The sequence below is a fragment of the Ambystoma mexicanum genome, chromosome 4p (assembly GCF_040938575.1).
Source record: "Ambystoma mexicanum isolate Mex_15411 chromosome 4p, UKY_AmexF1_1, whole genome shotgun sequence".
Classification (NCBI taxonomy): domain Eukaryota; kingdom Metazoa; phylum Chordata; class Amphibia; order Caudata; family Ambystomatidae; genus Ambystoma; species Ambystoma mexicanum.
Window position 1 is genome coordinate 734602319 of NC_090927.1, and position 17414 is coordinate 734619732.

General features: G+C 46.4%; 1 protein-coding gene across 1 annotated transcript in view; it reads right to left on the minus strand.

Moving 5' to 3' along the window:
• LOC138453436 (uncharacterized) overlaps positions 1-17414 on the minus strand; it is a 270880-nt gene that overhangs the window by 208305 nt on the left and 45161 nt on the right. The window lies entirely within an intron of this gene.

The following is a 17414-nucleotide window of genomic DNA, read 5'->3' on the forward strand; positions in this document are numbered from 1 at the left end:
CTTCAACACAGTGAGGTCCTGGGTACCGTTGTGGCTGGCAGAGAAGCAGGTATTGTTCCAGCAGCAGGTTTACCCCCAGTTGTCCCTGGTGATAGTTAGGGGACAGAGCTCACCTCTGCCTTGCAATACCTTCCTTCATCTCACAACTGGAGGACTCTGGAAAGGACTGCTCTCCCAACAGGGTGCAAACAAAAGGGTTGAAGTCCAAAAGATGATTCAAAGAAGTGTTGTGAGACCCCTTCTTCTGAAGGTGAAAATACACAGGCGATTGGACTAAATCTTGTCTGCTTTAGGGGTCCAATCCCTGCTGCAGAAAGGAGTGGACTTTGCCCTTCTGACATCACACCCAAAATGCTTTGAACTATAGGAAGTGGAGGGGATAGGAAAGAGAAAGAGAGGCAGAGAGAACCAAGATGGTAGAATCTTTCAAAAACTGCACAGACATCTCTGGCTAGACTAACCCAGTCACCTTCCCTTCTCAATACAGGGCACGCAAAATCTAATAGCACACTAGCATTGGCTAGTAGTTTTTATGAAGGGCAAGTACCATTCGCATCATACTCAACCTTGCTGGCGAGTATGGGGATGTTAGAAACATATTTTTCATTTACTGCAAACACACTGTGTGCAGTAAATGGCAAATACAAGTTTCGCTGTGCATACTTGAGGGCATTACACAATGTATGAAGTGTGCTTATGGCGACGTGCACCATTTTACAAAACGCACTGGTAAATATGTTGTCACCAGTCAACTTGAAGCAAGTGCATTTCTCTTAGGTTGTGTATGTAAATAAACTAAGGAACTAGAACTGCAGGTCTATTGGGATTTTTAAGAATTTGCAAGGCCTGCAATAGAATCGAAGTCCTTTAGATCTGCAGCACCTTGGTGCAAGGCCTATCCCTTTGTGAATGGGTGTGCCCTTTGATTCCTGTTCCCATGCCTCCTGTCAAGTGTGTATCTCTAATGAAAGGGTGTTAACTGCCCTTACAAAAGGAACAAAGAGAGGGAATCCCCCAAGGCTAGTCCTGCCAGTGGGCAGAGGGAGCTTTGTCTGGAATGAATACACATCCCTTCCAGAGCTGAACTGGGCCCACAGGGCTGACACACGTGTGATATCAAATTGAATGTGACTTCAATGATTATAAGTATTGCCATGCACCATGCCTTAACTCAGGCATAGCTTTATTTTAGGGTTTATCCTGCCAGCATCATGGGCTACTTATTATGATGAGATTTTTGGTACAGGGACATATCTTAAATGCAGCTCCTGTGGTGCAGAGACTTGGCCGTCACTGCAGCAGTCAAATAGACAACTATGACCTCTGAACCTGCTCTGTGCCACTGGTAGAGGAGGTGCTGCACATCAGGATACTGATGCAGCAGGACACAGATACAAACAATGCTTTTGACATGGAATTTATAAAAGGGAATCCGATCAGCAGATAACCCGTTAAGAGATGGAATTACCTGCATTATGTTATTATTTAATATGAATCAAAAAAAGCTGGGCTTTCACACCCTTGCCAGATGACACAGTGTTTTCTCAGTACACTCAGTCCATTCTTGGGAATAGTTACAATTTTCCATATAATGTAGCGTCATGCAGATTATAGTTCAACCTATAATGTTAAGAGGATTTTCAGTTAGATGGGGATAAATACATCTTAACAAGCTAAAATTAGAAGACAAAAGAGTTTACCAAAGAAGTAACCTGCAATGCCTCGTTCAGGCAAGTGTGGAATGTGACTTCCAGTGGTTTCACAAGTGGCATAGTAGCTAGTAGTGTGGAATCACACAAAAACACAGGAGTATTGTTACAGAGTTTATAAACATTGGTAAATGTGGTCATACTTGCCATTTCATTTTATAATTTAATTTGAGCCAGTTACGTTGCAGCAGTTTGTATATAACCAAGAGAACCTCACAGTTTTAGATTAAGGCTTCTGTCACTGCAAGGTTTGAAAAAGAGTGGACAATCATCAGCATACCAATGGAATCCCACCCCCAGGAGTACTCGCAGGTGCTGAAAGTGTTTTAGAGAAATGTTGAATAAAAGCCGGGATGTAACAGATTCTTGAGAGGGTCAGATCTCATCTTGGAGGATGAGGTCTCCAACTCCTCAGAGCTGATGGAATTCACTGATTTGAAAGAAAAGATTAGACCTAGCCCGTGGAGGAAAAATGCAGTTTTAATTATTGAGGAATTAAAAGAATTTGGGCGTGTGGACGTGGCCTGGCAGGCAGCCGATTGAGTCGTAAGATCCGTGAGCTCCTCAACCTTGCTGTTGTCTATGCTGTCACATGGGGCCCCAGAGCCCTGATCCTTTGCAGGCTCACTGACACAGTAGTATAAAAGCCTCCAAACTGGTCCGGGTGAAGTTTCATGGATATTGTGGATCGCTTACTGGGTGTTCGCAGGAGATACATTCTTCTCGAAAAGGCGGCCTGGGAATCTAAAATGGCTGCACTCCCTGCAGCAGAGGGTGCTTGATTGGTGTGGCGCCTAGATCGAGGAGGCAGTGTGCACATACCCTGCCTGGTGCAACTGATTACTTTCACCCTGAGGGGTCGTCGGGATTGCCAGCAGAGTCGGTGCCAGAGTCTTGACCTATTCCCCTCATACCGTGCAGACTGGGCACGTAGACTGTCAGTGGGAGTTCAGGCGGCGGAGCGCTGTTGCAGCCGGATGAACCACAGAACTGCTGTCAGCCGTGGAGTGGATCCAGCAGCTTCCTCCACCCGAGGGCCGTTCAGGCACACTGCAACATGCTGCGGCGGTCCCCTCCCACCCCCTGGATGATCGCACTAACGATCGTTAGAGGAGCAGCGAGCGGAGGCTGGGTATCATCTCTACCCCCTGCCATGCAACGGTGTGCTTTGGACCATTGGAAAGCTTGATGCCTGGTGTGCATAGATGATGCAAGATACATGATTGGGCTCTACCTGATTGTCTCCTATGCTCTGAAGCACTTTTGTTTGATGGACTCCTGGAACTGAAAGCAGAGGATCTGTGACTGAATATTAGCCAGCAGCCAGCATGCACATGGAGGATTGAGCTTGCAGCTGTGGTGTTCGGGGCTGCCAGCAACCTGCTGACTGTGGGACTACTGCTCTGGCCTGGCAGTCTGAACTGCAAGTCCTCACACTGTTAGCCTTACAACCTGGCCTTACCATCCAAGGCCCATACTTTTGGACATGCAGGTCTCACTTGGGGAGTGAAGCTTCTGGAAGCTGCAAGATATATTTGGGTCTGTACTCTAATTGGGGTATCCTGGTTCTTTGACCTCTCGCTCTCCACTGGATCTAGGTCCATAGAGGGCGGATAAACTCGCCCTGGCTATGAATTCCAGCAAGTCGAAAGAAAAGGCTGGGACCTCCATTAAAGATTTGTTACAGTCCCCCAAGTCAGGAACAGCAGGGACATCGGGGGTGGATCCGTTGCAGGCGCTAGATCATGATTCACAGCCGGCCACCAAGGACGGCATTGCGTACCTATTGCAGTCTATCCAAAAGATGGCGTCCACCATGCAGGAACTGATGGGTTCATTGCAGGAGCACAACGTCCAACGGAATGAGTATCAGCTGAGTGACCTGGAGACAGCGTTTTGTGATCAGGCTAATTCTCATGACCAGTTGGTGCAGCGGGTGGCGGCGATGGAGACATAAAGCGATGACGGAAGAGCACCTCACAGATACTGAGAACTGCTCCAGAAGAAATATTCAAATTTGCGGTATCCGGACTCACAGAGTTTTTCCGAACGTCCAACGACGACAGAATCTTCTCCCTGACCTGCTATCCAGAGTTCACTTCTTTCAGACCAAGGAGCTAATTTTCCAAAAGGCCTGGGCACTGGGCCGCATTCAGTTCAGAGGAGCAGATCTCCAGAAATTTCAAGATTTGACGCAGAGGACGATCCAGCAACATCGGAAAATGAAACCACTCACTCAATGGCTGCTAAAAAAAGATATTCCATAGAGTGGGGGTACCCATTTCGAATCCTCTTTAGCTATGAGGGGACCCAGCATCAATTTGTATCTCTGGCCGTGGCGCTGGAAGTGTTGAAGATTCTCTGCACAGAGCTTCAGCTCCCAGAGAGCCCCGACCTTGATGCCCCCAGAAGACTTGGTCCACAGCGTGTTCTCAGAAAAGCAGGCACAGAGATCGCAGTAGGCCCTCTATGGACAAGCGAGAAAGGAGTGGGGGGGCTCTGTTGAACCCGACATAATTACCTTGGGAGTCTTATCATTTTTACCATGTTGTTATAGGCCTGGAGTTGTTATTAGGGATCTGTTTCCCTATTGTTTTTTTCTTGTTCAACAGAGCTGGGGGCACCCATGTGACTGCTTAATACTGTGGCATTCAGGAATATATGGGCAGGGCGTACCTGCCCCTATTGGGTTTGTTTTGACCCGGTGACCGTCCCACACGGGATGTTGTTGCTAGTTTGTTATTTTTTTGGTGTTTTGTGTTTTTTGAAATTTGGTTTCTGCAGCACTGGGGTTTCATTTTTGATGCTTTCTGTCCACGTGCGGTCGGCCACCTTGGAATCGCTAATCGTGTTCAGAGGAATGGGGACACTCACGGTTGGACTATGTGGTTAAGAGGGATTGAGGGAGGCATTACACGTACACATAGGTGATCTCAAGATAGTTTTTCTAAATGTGCAGGGCCTCAATTCCAGGAAACGAAAGTGTGCACTGGCCAAGCTGCTGGAACTGAAGACTGATGTTGTCGTGTTACAGGAAATGCATCTTCTACAAGCAGATTGGCCCAGACTTCGCTCTAGGTGGTTCCCACGCCATTACTTTGCATCTCCTCCAAGCAAACGAGCTGGAGTGGCCATATTATTTGCTCACTCCTTGAATTTTACTTTGGTTAAATCCACTAAAGATCCACAAGGGAGATACTTGGGTCTTCATATCCGTATTGGGGATGCAGATATTACTTTGTTCTCAATCTATGGTACCAATCAGTTCCAGGACATGTTTTATGCTCAGGCACTTCCTTATATCACACAGTTTCAGAGGGTTGAACTCGAAGTGGGAGGGGACTTTCACTTAGTGCTCGATGAGAGGCTGGACAGATCAGCCTTGATGGGGGGTCCATTGCAACCAGGTCCGACTCTCTTAGGGGACCCATTCGGGAACCTACAGTTGGTGGATGTTCGGAGGCAGCAGCCCCCTCAGGAAAGGGATTATGCTCACTTTTCCCATATTCATCACAGCCATTCCCGAATTTATTTTATTTTGGTTTCCCACTCCCTAGTTCTGAGGGTGACTGCTACCTCTAGTGAGTTGGCTGTGGTCTCAGATCACACCCCGATTGTACTCCAGATAGATGGGCTAGCTAGGAAGACTTCCCTATGGAAATTAAATAATTCTCTGCTTACTGATGCAGCTTTCAGCACCTCCATTTCAGAATGCATTGCCCTATATTTTCAGGAAACCTTACAGGGAATGTGTCCATTGCGACCGTCTAGGACGCATTAAAGCCTACATTGCGAGGGGAAATAATCATCCTGGCTTATGCTAGGAAACGGCTTTTGCATTCCCAGATATAGGCGGTGGAGAAGCACATAGCTGAGTTGGATTCGCTATACAAAAGAGAGGGTGCTCGCAAGGTTTAGAGGAAACGTCAAGTGGCTAGGGCTGAACTTAAAGCTTTATGGGCATCAGATATTTCTTATAAGCTTCTCTGGACAAAGGAGGTCTACTTCAGCACTTCCAACAAGGCTTCCTACCTCCTTGCATACAAATTGAAGGCCGAGAAAGCCAAAAATATTATTTAAAAATTGCATGATAGCACTGGTCAGTTGAAAAAGGATAAAGACTCTAAACTACACATCCTAGTAGAACATTATGAGTCCCTCTTTTGTGCAGATTGCTGGTATGCCGCAGCTCAAAAAGACTTAGGAGGAGCACATTTACCTTCCATATCCGGTGAAGCTCGTCCGAGGCTTGACACCGCAATCACGCTGGATGAGGTCACTCTGGTTATATGTTCCTTTCCTAATAAGGTGTTGGGAGCTGAAGCCTATTCGGCTTTCTTTTATAAGAAATGTATTGATCTTCTCAACCCCCAACTAGTCACCTTGTTCAACAGTTTTACTGATATCGGAGTGGTTTCACCTTCCATGCGGGAATTCCTGCTTTCACTCATTGGCAAACCTGATAAGGCCCTCACCCTCAGTACATCATACCACCCCATTGTAGTTCTAAACTATGACTCATGAATTCATTTTAAAGTTCTTGCGGCCCAGTTGGTGGACATGCTCCCGAGCAGAATTCAGATGGACCAAACAGGTTTTATTCCATGGCGCCAAAACTTTGATAATGTCTGCAGAACCCTAAATGTGATTGAATATGCAACGAGTCACAATCATGAATTGGCGATGTTCGCTATTGATGCCAAAAAGGCATTTGACCGCATGGATTGGGCATACCTTTTGGAGGTGCTGGAGGGATTCAGTTTCTGATCATTGTTTATTAAAATGATACGGGCTAATTTTGTTCCTCCGATAGCTCGTATAAAATTGAACGGGCTCTGTCTGAACCACTTGCTTTGTCCAGGGGAACTCATTGGGGTGCCCATTGCCCGCTTTGTTATTTGCGCTATCAATGGAGCCCTTGGCGAATAAGGTCCGACTAGCGGACGATATTCGCTGCATTACTATAGCCGAATGTCAACATAAGGTTTCAATTTATGCCGATGACCTACTCTTATATAAGCACTGCTCTCAGGCTACACTGCCCCATATAACCCTTTTATTAGAGTAGTTTCATCAGGCCTCTGCCTTTAAAATTAACTATTCCAAATCCACTATCCTTAACATTTCCGTGAACCCCAAGACAAAACAGGATCTTCAGAGGGTTTTTGAATTTCAGTGGGCAGAGACGTCTCTTAAGAATCTGCGGGTTCGGATCACCTCTTCACATTCTCAATTACATGCACAAAATATCCCTGACCTTTTTTCTTCCTCTAAAGCGGACTTGGCCTGCTGGACCCAATCAAATATCTCTTGGCTGGGTCAGGTCGCAGCCCTTAAAATGACGTTACTGCCTAGATAATTAGATGTTTTCCAAGCCCTTCCGATTTGGGTTCCCAAACAAGCACTTCAGGATTTGCAATCATCCATCTTCAGGTTCATCTGGGCTAAGAAGTCTCAGAGGGTTCCCCATTGCACGCTGCTGACAACAAAGAATAAAGGAGGCCTGGGAGTCCCGGATATAGAAAGTTTTTCTTTACGTAGCGCAGTTAGCCCCCTTATTTGAAAACATAAACGCTGTTCGGAACGCTAACCACTGGTTGAATATAGAGCAGGCTAGTATCCAGGTCCCTTTGCATGACTGGTGTTGGAGATGACCTGTAATTCGCAAGAAAGAGGCTAACATCCTTCCATCGACCAGGATCTTGATGGAATATTGGGACAAATCAGCCCACAAGTACCAAGAGACTACATTCCCCTCCCCGCTACCCACGTCTGGAGTACCACAGGATTTCCACCAGGCTGCCCGCCAACTCGGTTTAGTAGGTGGGTTGAGGGAGCTTTGGAGCACTTGGGGAAGCTATTTTAATCTGAAGAACCCCTAACCTTTGATAAATGTAAACAGCTCTTTATGGTCCGGGATATTGATAAATATGCCTATAACCAACTACACCACTGGATTTCCAACGCTAGGGTCTCCCAGGGTGCCAGACGAGATACACCATTTGAGGACCTGCTCATAGGGGATCCCCCTCTCATAGGGACTTTGCATTATATTATATCCTTAATGCCTGACGTTTTAAGCCCCCACTTGTTTACATGGTACACTGGGAGGAAGGGATGAATACCTCGATTAGGGATCTCTCATGGTACAATGTGTGGACCAGGGCTGCTAAATCCTTCAGATGTGTGCTCCTGAAGGAAAATAGTTATACTATTATTTAGTTGGTGTCTTACTCCCTCACGGCTTCACGAGATGGACCATACTATTTAAAACTGCTGTTGGTGCTGTGTGCAGGCTCCTGGGTCTCTTTACCATATTTGGTGGTCCTGTACAATAATTCAATTATACTGGAAGGAGGTCTTGGCCCAAATTAAAAGGCTCATTGGTGTGGAACTCCCTCTAGAACCTTTGGTGTTACTCCTGGGGGATGATGATCTCGAAGGGCATTACAAGTTGTCCGGCAAAATGGCCCCACTACTTACACATTTTCTAGTCGCTGCTAGAATTGTGGTAGCATGTAATTGGAGGTCACCTATAGCTCCAGACATACAAAAATGGTGGGCTAAACTGTGGTTTATTGTAGCCATGTAAAAAATTGAAGCAGCCCAAAAAGGCAGGATTGCCTACATTTCTTGTAGAATAGGAGCCCTTCATTCGATTTGTAGCTTAGAAGGACAATCCTGGTCTCCATCACAAACCACGTGATATGATGTTCTTTACATTACTATAATGCTTTGGTCTCAGGATCCTGGTGCCCAATGGACAGAAATGCTTACCAGACTATTTCATGCCCTGCGCTCAGTGCTTTGTAGTCTTATGGTTTGTTGACATTTTTTATGTATCATTTTTGTCTGTGAGTTTCTTCCTTTTTGTTTAACCCCTTAAGTGCCAGGGACAAGATTTCTTGTCCTTGACATTACCTCCATAGTGCCAAGGACGAGATAGCTTGTCCTTTTTGGCACCTTGTTTTGAGTGATCTCTGCAAAGCAGGGATTGCTCAAAACTGTAATCCAACCCCTGGGCTATGTGAGGGGGAGGTCCCCCCTCACTGCCAGGGGGCTGGATTACCTTCAGTTTCACATCGAATGCACGCCAGCGTGAAAGTGAAAGTAATTTCACCGCGGCAGCCATTTCGGGCTGCCGCGGTGAAGAGAGAAGGTGAGTGCCCTTCTCCCTCTGCCTCGATCTCCGGCTGTATTTCAAGCCGGAGATCGAGGTAGGTGTTGTTGGAAAGGGGAGATTCTCCCCTTTCCAACGACACCATTTATGTAAGCATTGCTGCTCATGATCGGGCACTAGACACCGGGGATGTCTTTTGAGTACAGGGGAGGGGGCTGTTTAAGAGGTAAGCGGCCCCCTCCCCCCTGAGCCGGCAAAGCATGGGGCCACATGTATGGAGACCCCTGGGGGCAGATGGGCAAAAGAAAAAAAGAAAATTGCCCAACAAAAAAGAACGCAAATGGAAGGGGGGAGGGGTTTGGGGACCCTAGCCACCATGGGTTTTTGTTTGGGTGGTGTCCTTGGAAAGGGGAAATTCTCCCCTTTCCAACGACACCCTGTGTGACAGCATTGCTAGTCACAGATCGGGCGCAGGCCGCTCGATCCGTGGCTTGCAATGGCCACTAGACCACCAGGATCCCATTTGAAGCAGGGGGAGAGAGGGCTGCTTACTAGGTAAGCGGCCCTCTCCCCTCCGAAGCCCCAAAGCATGGGGCCACATGTATGGAGACCCATGGGGCTGATGGGTGACTATCTGCCCCCAGGGTTGGGGGCATATGAAAAAAAATAGAACACAATGGGAAGGGGGGAGGAGGTTGGGGACCACTAGCCACCACAGATTTTTTTTAGGACATGAAAGGGTGGTGGCCCTCTCCCTCCCACTCCAAGTGGAAAGGGGGGACCCCTTGTCACCCTCCCGGGGGGGGCAGATCTCACCCCAGGGAGGAGTACATGAGGTGGCCCCCCATCCAATGGGGTGGGGGGGAAGAGGGCCACCAGGAAAGTGTGGGCAGGCCCCTCAAACGATGGAGCCTGCAGGCTAGGGCCCCCTGGGGCAGATAGGAGACCATCTGCCCCTAGGGAATGGGGCAAAGAAAATAAAACATTAAAAAAATGTCATGGCTGGTGTTGTAGGGTGGGGGGAAGAGTGCCCCTGCTCCCATGGACCACCAGGGAATTTGTTTTATGGAAAGGGGTTGTTCCCCCCCCCACCCAAAATGGACTTTGGGTCATGTCATGCAGCCCTCCCTGGGGCAGTTATCTGCTCTTAGGAAGGGGCATGTAACCCCAAGGAGGGCTGAATGAGATGTCCCCTCCCTGCATTTGGTGTGGGGGGGAAGAGGGTCACCGCCCATTACATTTGAAAATTACCTGGCAGTTTAGGGTGCCCCTCAGGAGTGCACGACAGCCTCCCCTTATCTGCCCCTAGGGAGGGGTACATGAGATGCGCCGCCCCTTCTTTTGGGGGGGTGGAGAGGTGCACCCGCCTTCACATTACAAAATTCCCTGGCGGTTTAGGGTGCCCCTCTGAAGTGTAGTCTGCCATTTTTAATTTTTTTCTTTGTTTACCAAACTTCCTTGGCGCAGGTGGGCATATTGGTGTGCCAATCTGCCCCCAGGGTGCCCAAACCCTAATTCCCCATCCATTGGCAGGCCAGTCCAACATTTTGGGGTGGGCTTCTCCCCTCACCCCAAATGGAGTGTGGGGGGCACCTCATGCAGCCCTACCTGGGGGCAGATATTTGCCTGTAGGAAGGGGAAAATGGGTTTTCACTTGGGGGGGTGAGGTTCAGTAGACCACCAGGGATGGCTTGCAAGGGGGGCATGCTTGGAAAGTATTGATTTGTTTTTTCTGTTGTGACCGTAGGTAACAAATGTTTTTTGTTTTGTTTACAGCTTTTTCTACACGAGCAGTTGCAACAATATGTGAGTACTATTTTTCATTATTCTATGGTTAGGGCCCACTGTCAGTGGGGTGGGTGAGACTGGGGATGGATTGTTGGTGGTGTGGGTGGGAATGGGCCGTCGGGGCATATATTTTGGTGGTCTGGGACACAATTGCAGAGGCAGGCCACAAATTGCACCCCGTGCCAGCAGAACATTGAGGTTTCCCTGGGAGCCGATGCCTCCCGTGTGGGTTATCCGACTGCAAGCCCAGGCTGGAGCTCTGGCTGTGCTACGTTACAGGCGTCACCTCCGGGGAGGAATGGGGATCCCTGGAGCTGCCGCTGTGCTTAGGGGATGGTACACCCACGTGGTGCATGGATGTCCAAGACCGGGGCTGCATTACAGCTTTTCCCTTCGGGACGGTATTGGCACACTGCAGGGACTCCCTGGTGGGGAGAAGCTGTAACGCAGGCCAGCCAGAGCTCCAGCAAAGTCGGCGGTAATATCCCTGGCCTTGGGCACCCTTCTCCCATGTGGGTCTTTGGCAGGGCTTGTGGGTAATACATTCTGGAGAGATTTGTGCAAGTCAGACATCTTTGGATTCCCACAGGTGTCTTCTTTTCAGAAATGCATGGGGTTCCCTGTTTTCCTTGCTGACTTCGATACCCTAGGCCCAAATCTGTCGGTTGCCCACATGAACAAAATGTGCTGTGCCGAAAGCCTTGGGGCTACCAGAGGGTTACCCTTTTCCTTTTGCGCCCCGGTAGTGCACCCACACATGTGAGGTACCGTTTTCGTCGTCAGAATGGAGAAGTGAAACATGGCTCACTGAAAAGGTGGTTTGTTTTTGCATGCTAGATTTTTACAGCCTGAGCATGCTTTTATGTAGCTTCCCTTACCCTGCCAGGACGATGTGTATGATCAAGTAAAACATCTTCAAACAACTAGCGATAAGACAGTGTGTGTCTGTCTTAATTGAATAATGAAAGAACATCTGCAGTGCGATCTCTTGAAGGTAGCAGGAGTGATCTTTGAAAGACAATGGCTTGCCCGTCCCCGCATAGATGTCATTGTCCTGATTGGGAGGAGTAAAATTCTCCCTAGTGAAGTCATAAAATCTTGCTTTATCTAAACAAAAGTCTATGTACTGAAAAACCTATATGAGTTTGTCTCGGGAGGATAGCTCAGCGGCAACGTGCTCGCCTTGGAAGCAAGACGACAAGGAGCAACACAGGTTCAATCCCCGGTTCCGCACTTAGAAACCTCTGGGTATTAAGCGCGTTATAAATAACCTATCATACAGTTGGTGTATGAAATCCTGGGGTGACATAGCATCATGTTTGTTTGGAGATCATGCACTGTGTTTCTGTGTTTGCCCACAGGGATACTATAAAAGAATGATCACACAAACTTCACCCAAGATTCAAGTACAAAGTGATGTTTATTTATTTGTTTGTTTGGTAATGCGCGCCAAACCCATTAGGTAGCCCAGCGCAGTAGAGGTCAAGACAGCTTAAACTTGGTTACAAATGAGTACATAGAAGCATATAATATACAAAAGACAGTTTGAAAATAGGCTGCCAGGGTAGCTACAGTGGCATACAGAAGGAAGCAAGTTAAGAGAATATGCAGCAGAGACAGGAGTGCAAGGTACCGAGAGGGTAAGCTAACAGTCATTCATTCGTAGCCATTTAATTATATTGAGTCTAAATTTAGGATATGGTTGTTCCTTTCTGAGGTTGTGCGGTAGTGCATTCCAGGTTTGTGCTGCAATAACTGGGAAGCTAGATCCTCCCGCTGTGACACGTTTGAATCTAGGCGTTTCCAGGGTATGGGTATTGGCTGTTCAAGTTGGACGTGTGGGCGATCTTATCCTTTCAGCAAGGTAGGGTGGGGCCAAGTTGTTTAAGCATATGGAGGTAAAGGAGGCTGTTTTTAGAAGTATCCTGTCAGCTATTTTTAGCCAGTGAGCCTCTCTCCTAACATCAGAGATGTGTTCTCTCATGAGGATATTCAGGGCTGCTCTTAGGGCATAATTTTGCATTCTTTGTATTTTGTCGATGATATTTTTGTTGGCACCTGAGTAGAGAGCGTTACAATAGTCTAATTTCGACATTACAAGGGCATTGGCGAGGGTGATGCAACTCGAGGTAGAAAGGAATAGTCTGCAAGCTCGGATAAGCTTACAGGTGTAAGCTGTGGAGGATGCGAGTGAGTTGACTTGTTTCTTAAGCGAGAGAGTGGCATCAAGATAGAAGCCTAGTGTTTTGACCACTGGCATCACCTTGATGTCTTCTACAAGTCGATGATGGCATCTGAAATCCCCGACATGGAGCATAACCTCTGAATCATATTCTTTGAAGATGGGATTTGCTGGGCAAAAAGTGAGATTCACTTTGAGATGACCTTTCTCAGCTCATCTACAGCAAGTTTTGGTAGATAACTAGGAGAGTCATCAGGATTCAATGGGGAGTTCTTCAAGAGTGGGCGTGGGTCTTTTTAAGCTCTCATGTACCGCCAATGTAGCAATACTCAGAAGAATATTCTCAAGGAATTAATTGAAGATGGGATTTGCTGGGCAAAAAGTGAGATTCACTTTGAGATGACCTCTCTCAGCTCATCTACAGCAAGTTTTTGAAAATTAAACTGTAGATTAGATTCTGGCAGGTGAGGTTAACCGTCAAGGTGCATGTTTTTTATGGATTTATTTGCCGTAAAGTTTGCTGAAAATCAAAGATCTTTTCAAAATATTGCTAAATGGCTTGTAGCCAGTTGATTGTAATCGGGTTGGATGGAAATATTTTGGAGTTTTTCAAGAATGATAAAGGTTTGCCTATTGGAGCTGGCAGCTTATTCAATTTCTGTAGAATAGTGCAATTTTTTTGCCAACATTATTTCCATTTTATATTGATTTCTAATGAGATAAATCGATTTGGGGGGGGTTTTCTCCATAGTGTATGAGGTTGCATTAGCACACTTCAAATGTTACAAAGTTTAGAAGTATACCACTTCTGGGGAGGTGTGTTTCTAGTGGGCCTTAAAGGTTATTATGGCTACTAATACTCGCAAACGAGAAATGTATGTCTCAACCCGAGTGTATGGTCCAGCAGATAAAACTGTCTTAAAGGTTTGTGCATCAAGGGTTTAAAGTATTCCATTTTTAGGAATTTGGTAGGTCGAATATGCTTTGCTGTTTGCATTATCTTTTTTTGAACGGGCGATTGTAGTAATGCAGAGGGAGAAGGGAATAGCACAATGGCTGGACCAGTTAAGATCACAAGTAGAAATGATGTTCATGTTTGTTTTTTGGATGAAATCCAGTCCAGGGAATGACTTCTCGTGTTTAAGACCGGACTAGTTGGATCACCCTGCTTGATGTTTTATGTAGGGGGCATTAAATTGTTGCTAGAATCATCAACCCAAAGGTTTAAGACAACTTACAAACTTCAGGGTAGTTTCAAACTACTAAATGTACATAGGGTCTCCTGCAGTTTATTATTAAAATCATTTTTTAAAAAAATATAGGTGTCAATAGACAAGATGAAAGAGTACTAGACCCTATCGAGTAGGGTGAGTATTACCACTTCAAATAGAATCCAATTGATTCTCTCAATATGTACGATTATTTAGCCCTTTCTCTTCAAGAGGGGTTCTTCGCACCTCAAACCATTCATTAAATCAAATAGCTACAGTCCAATGCTGAGTCCGAGAGTTTCCTTATTCGCACAAATGCTGCAATCGATAGTGACCCAGATGTAACTACTCCGGAGCGTTCTTGTTATTTGTCTCTGGAGCCTCACGGTGTTCCGTCTTGCTCAACGTCGCCGGAAAGACGTTGAGCAAGACGGAACACTATCGATCACGGCATTTGTGCGAATTTATTTGAAGTGGTAATACTCACCCTACTCGATGCTTGGGGAATAAAGATATTCCCACTATATCTTGTCCTGAAGAAGGTTGTATGAACGAAGGGTCGATGAATATTGACGTCCCGAAAATAGACAACTGAAACACGTGTAGACTAATGTCGGTGTGATGTGCACACACAGACGGAACCATCAGAACAGTAGATGGAGGATTTTGTGGAATTGTCTAAATAGAGCTAGAGGCCGTCTATATATGACAAAAATATACACGTTACTAGTTTGTTACAAAAAGTAAAAAGTGGTATGAATGGTAGGAGTGAATCGGTATGAGTGAAATTTACAACTAACTGTTTAATGAAATGTTTTAGTATTGTATATGAATTGATTATGCAAATAAAAGTTTTTAGAAATTGACAATTGAACATTTATTGTTATTTATGAAAAAATAAATGTACTAAGAGGCTATTCCCTGTCCTGTGGGTCCACCACCTACTCCTCCTAAAACTGGATCGGGAGACTGGTTGACCAAAAGAGCCTAGACATTACTTATGGTCGCTGACCACCGTGAATAGTTTGTATGGTAGACTTGTCCGGTCTTGGTGTTGAGAGAAATTATCCAATGCAGTGCCTGCGTAGGTACACTCACATCGGTCTCCACCATAACCTTGTAGTTTCTGGGGGATCCAGGGTTTTGTTTGTGGTTCCTGGTTAGTTCAACTCCCTATATTTGTCTTCTGCTCTCATGTTCCTATGTTTTCTAGGCTGTGGGTGACCACTATATCAGGGTCGATGATCCCACAATGACACCACTTGTGCCAGGTGGCCTTAAGAAATTGCATAGACTATGGGGGAAGTTTAAATGTTTTTAATCTTTTTGTTCGGTTATCAACCACAACTTTACGTAAGGGCTTTTTCCACTCCATTCAACATTCTTGTTGTTCATGGCCTGTAAGCATGTTTTGCATTTTCCCTTGTTCCCTCCCTTGTCGTGAAGCTCTTTAAAACACATTGTGTATAGGCGCTATATAAATAAATTATCAAATCATAATCAATACAGACTCTTCAATGTAGCACATTGGGCAGGAAAAAGGCGTTTTGGAAATTGGCACTTGGGCGTCCCTCGCTCTCGCCTCCGGTGGTATTCCTACCCTAGCCCCAGGCATCCATAACCCCTGTTAATGCTATGGAACTTCAACACCTGCTGTCAAAACACTTGTCTGATCCTAGGGGTGTCTCCCTAAAAGCTGACTATGTCAACTCCCTCAGGAACTTTATAACTGTCCCTACTGCATCCAGATGTTAATGTTCTAAATGGATTGTAGTTGTACCTTTAAGATTTATCAGATTCCACTCATGCCCACTGCCACCTTACCCATTTCTACCCCATCTACTACTCCTACCGTAACTCCTCCCACACCTACCTTGTGTTCCTCTGGTTTTTCACTCCTTCAGTCTCCTGACTCCACCCTTTGAGGTTAACTCTTCTTCCACTTCTACTCCTCCCACGGCAGGTCTCTTGATCTGCCTCTGACCTCACATGGACAACCCACACTTCCTGCTTTCCGTTTCTCATTTAAATTACCCCTCGCTGATTGGCCACCTCTCCCTAACCAATTGGGCCCAGTTTTCCTAGGGATTGGTCCTCTGGCCCTATCCAATGCTGCCCTGTCTTTCCCATGGGGTGTGTACATGCGAGAGAAAAAGCATAAAGCAGGGGGTTAAGCCCCACCTACTTCTTCCACAGGACTGCCATGGCGGCCCCATCAGGCTAGAGTCCAAGGTTGTATGGATGGTCCCTGGCCCTTACAGGTAAGTGTCTGGACCTGCTCATAGGGGATCCCCCTCTCATAGGGACTTTGCATTATATTATATCCTTAATGCCTGACGTTTTAAGCCCCCACTTGTTTACATGGTACACTGGGAGGAAGGGATGAATACCTCGATTAGGGATCTCTCAAGGTACAATGTGTGGACCAGGGCTGCTAAATCCTTCAGATGTGTGCTCCTGAAGGAAAACAGTTATACTATTATTTAGTTGGTGTCTTACTCCCTCACGGCTTCACGAGATGGACCATACTATTTAAAACTGCTGTTGGTGCTGTGTGCAGGCTCCTGGGTCTCTTTACCATATTTGGTGGTCCTGTACAATAATTCAATTATACTGGAAGGAGGTCTTGGCCCAAATTAAAAGGCTCATTGGTGTGGAACTCCCTCTAGAACCTTTGGTGTTACTCCTGGGGGATGATGATCTCGAAGCCTCTGCTTCCTGTCCTTGTCCCTGGTGGTATAGGGCTGAGCGACAGTCTCTCACAGTGTACCAGAGGTTGCTGTAGTGAACCACTGTGGGTTGAAAAGTCACATGTTCTGCGGCACTGCTCTCTCCTTCCCCGGCTCCACTTGCAGTTGTTGTGCGACTACAGGATCACTGCATCCTGTTCTTTTGTATGGGAATCTCTCTCGAATAATGTGGCGCAGTGGTGGGGCGCTACTTGCTCTTTTGTTTTCACCAGGTTGTCTGCTCTCAATGCTCTGTAAGAAACAGAAAGAAAACTGGCAAGCATTGATGGGAACATTCATGGTGTGCAACAAATGTATACTGTTAATAGAAGAAGTAGATACTGAGTCCCTGCCCTCTGCCACCTACTTCCTCAGAGCCAGAACTGTCTCTGGATTCCTTTGTGGCATGCCTCACCCTCTCCCTCTAGACAAGTCCTTGTCATACCATATGCATAGGTTTCTAGCAGTTGGCCTGGCTAAAGGATGTTTGATAGGACAGTAGTTGGCAGGGCTGTTTGCGTTTCCTAAGTGATCTTTGATAAGTGGTTTAACAAAGGCAGCTTTGAGCTTCCATGTATTGTTCCTGTTTCCAGCAAATGGTTAGTGAGGTTGCCGAAGTATTTTACAAGTGTCTCTTTGCGGAGGATGTTCTTGTAGATATCTGGTGGGCAAGGG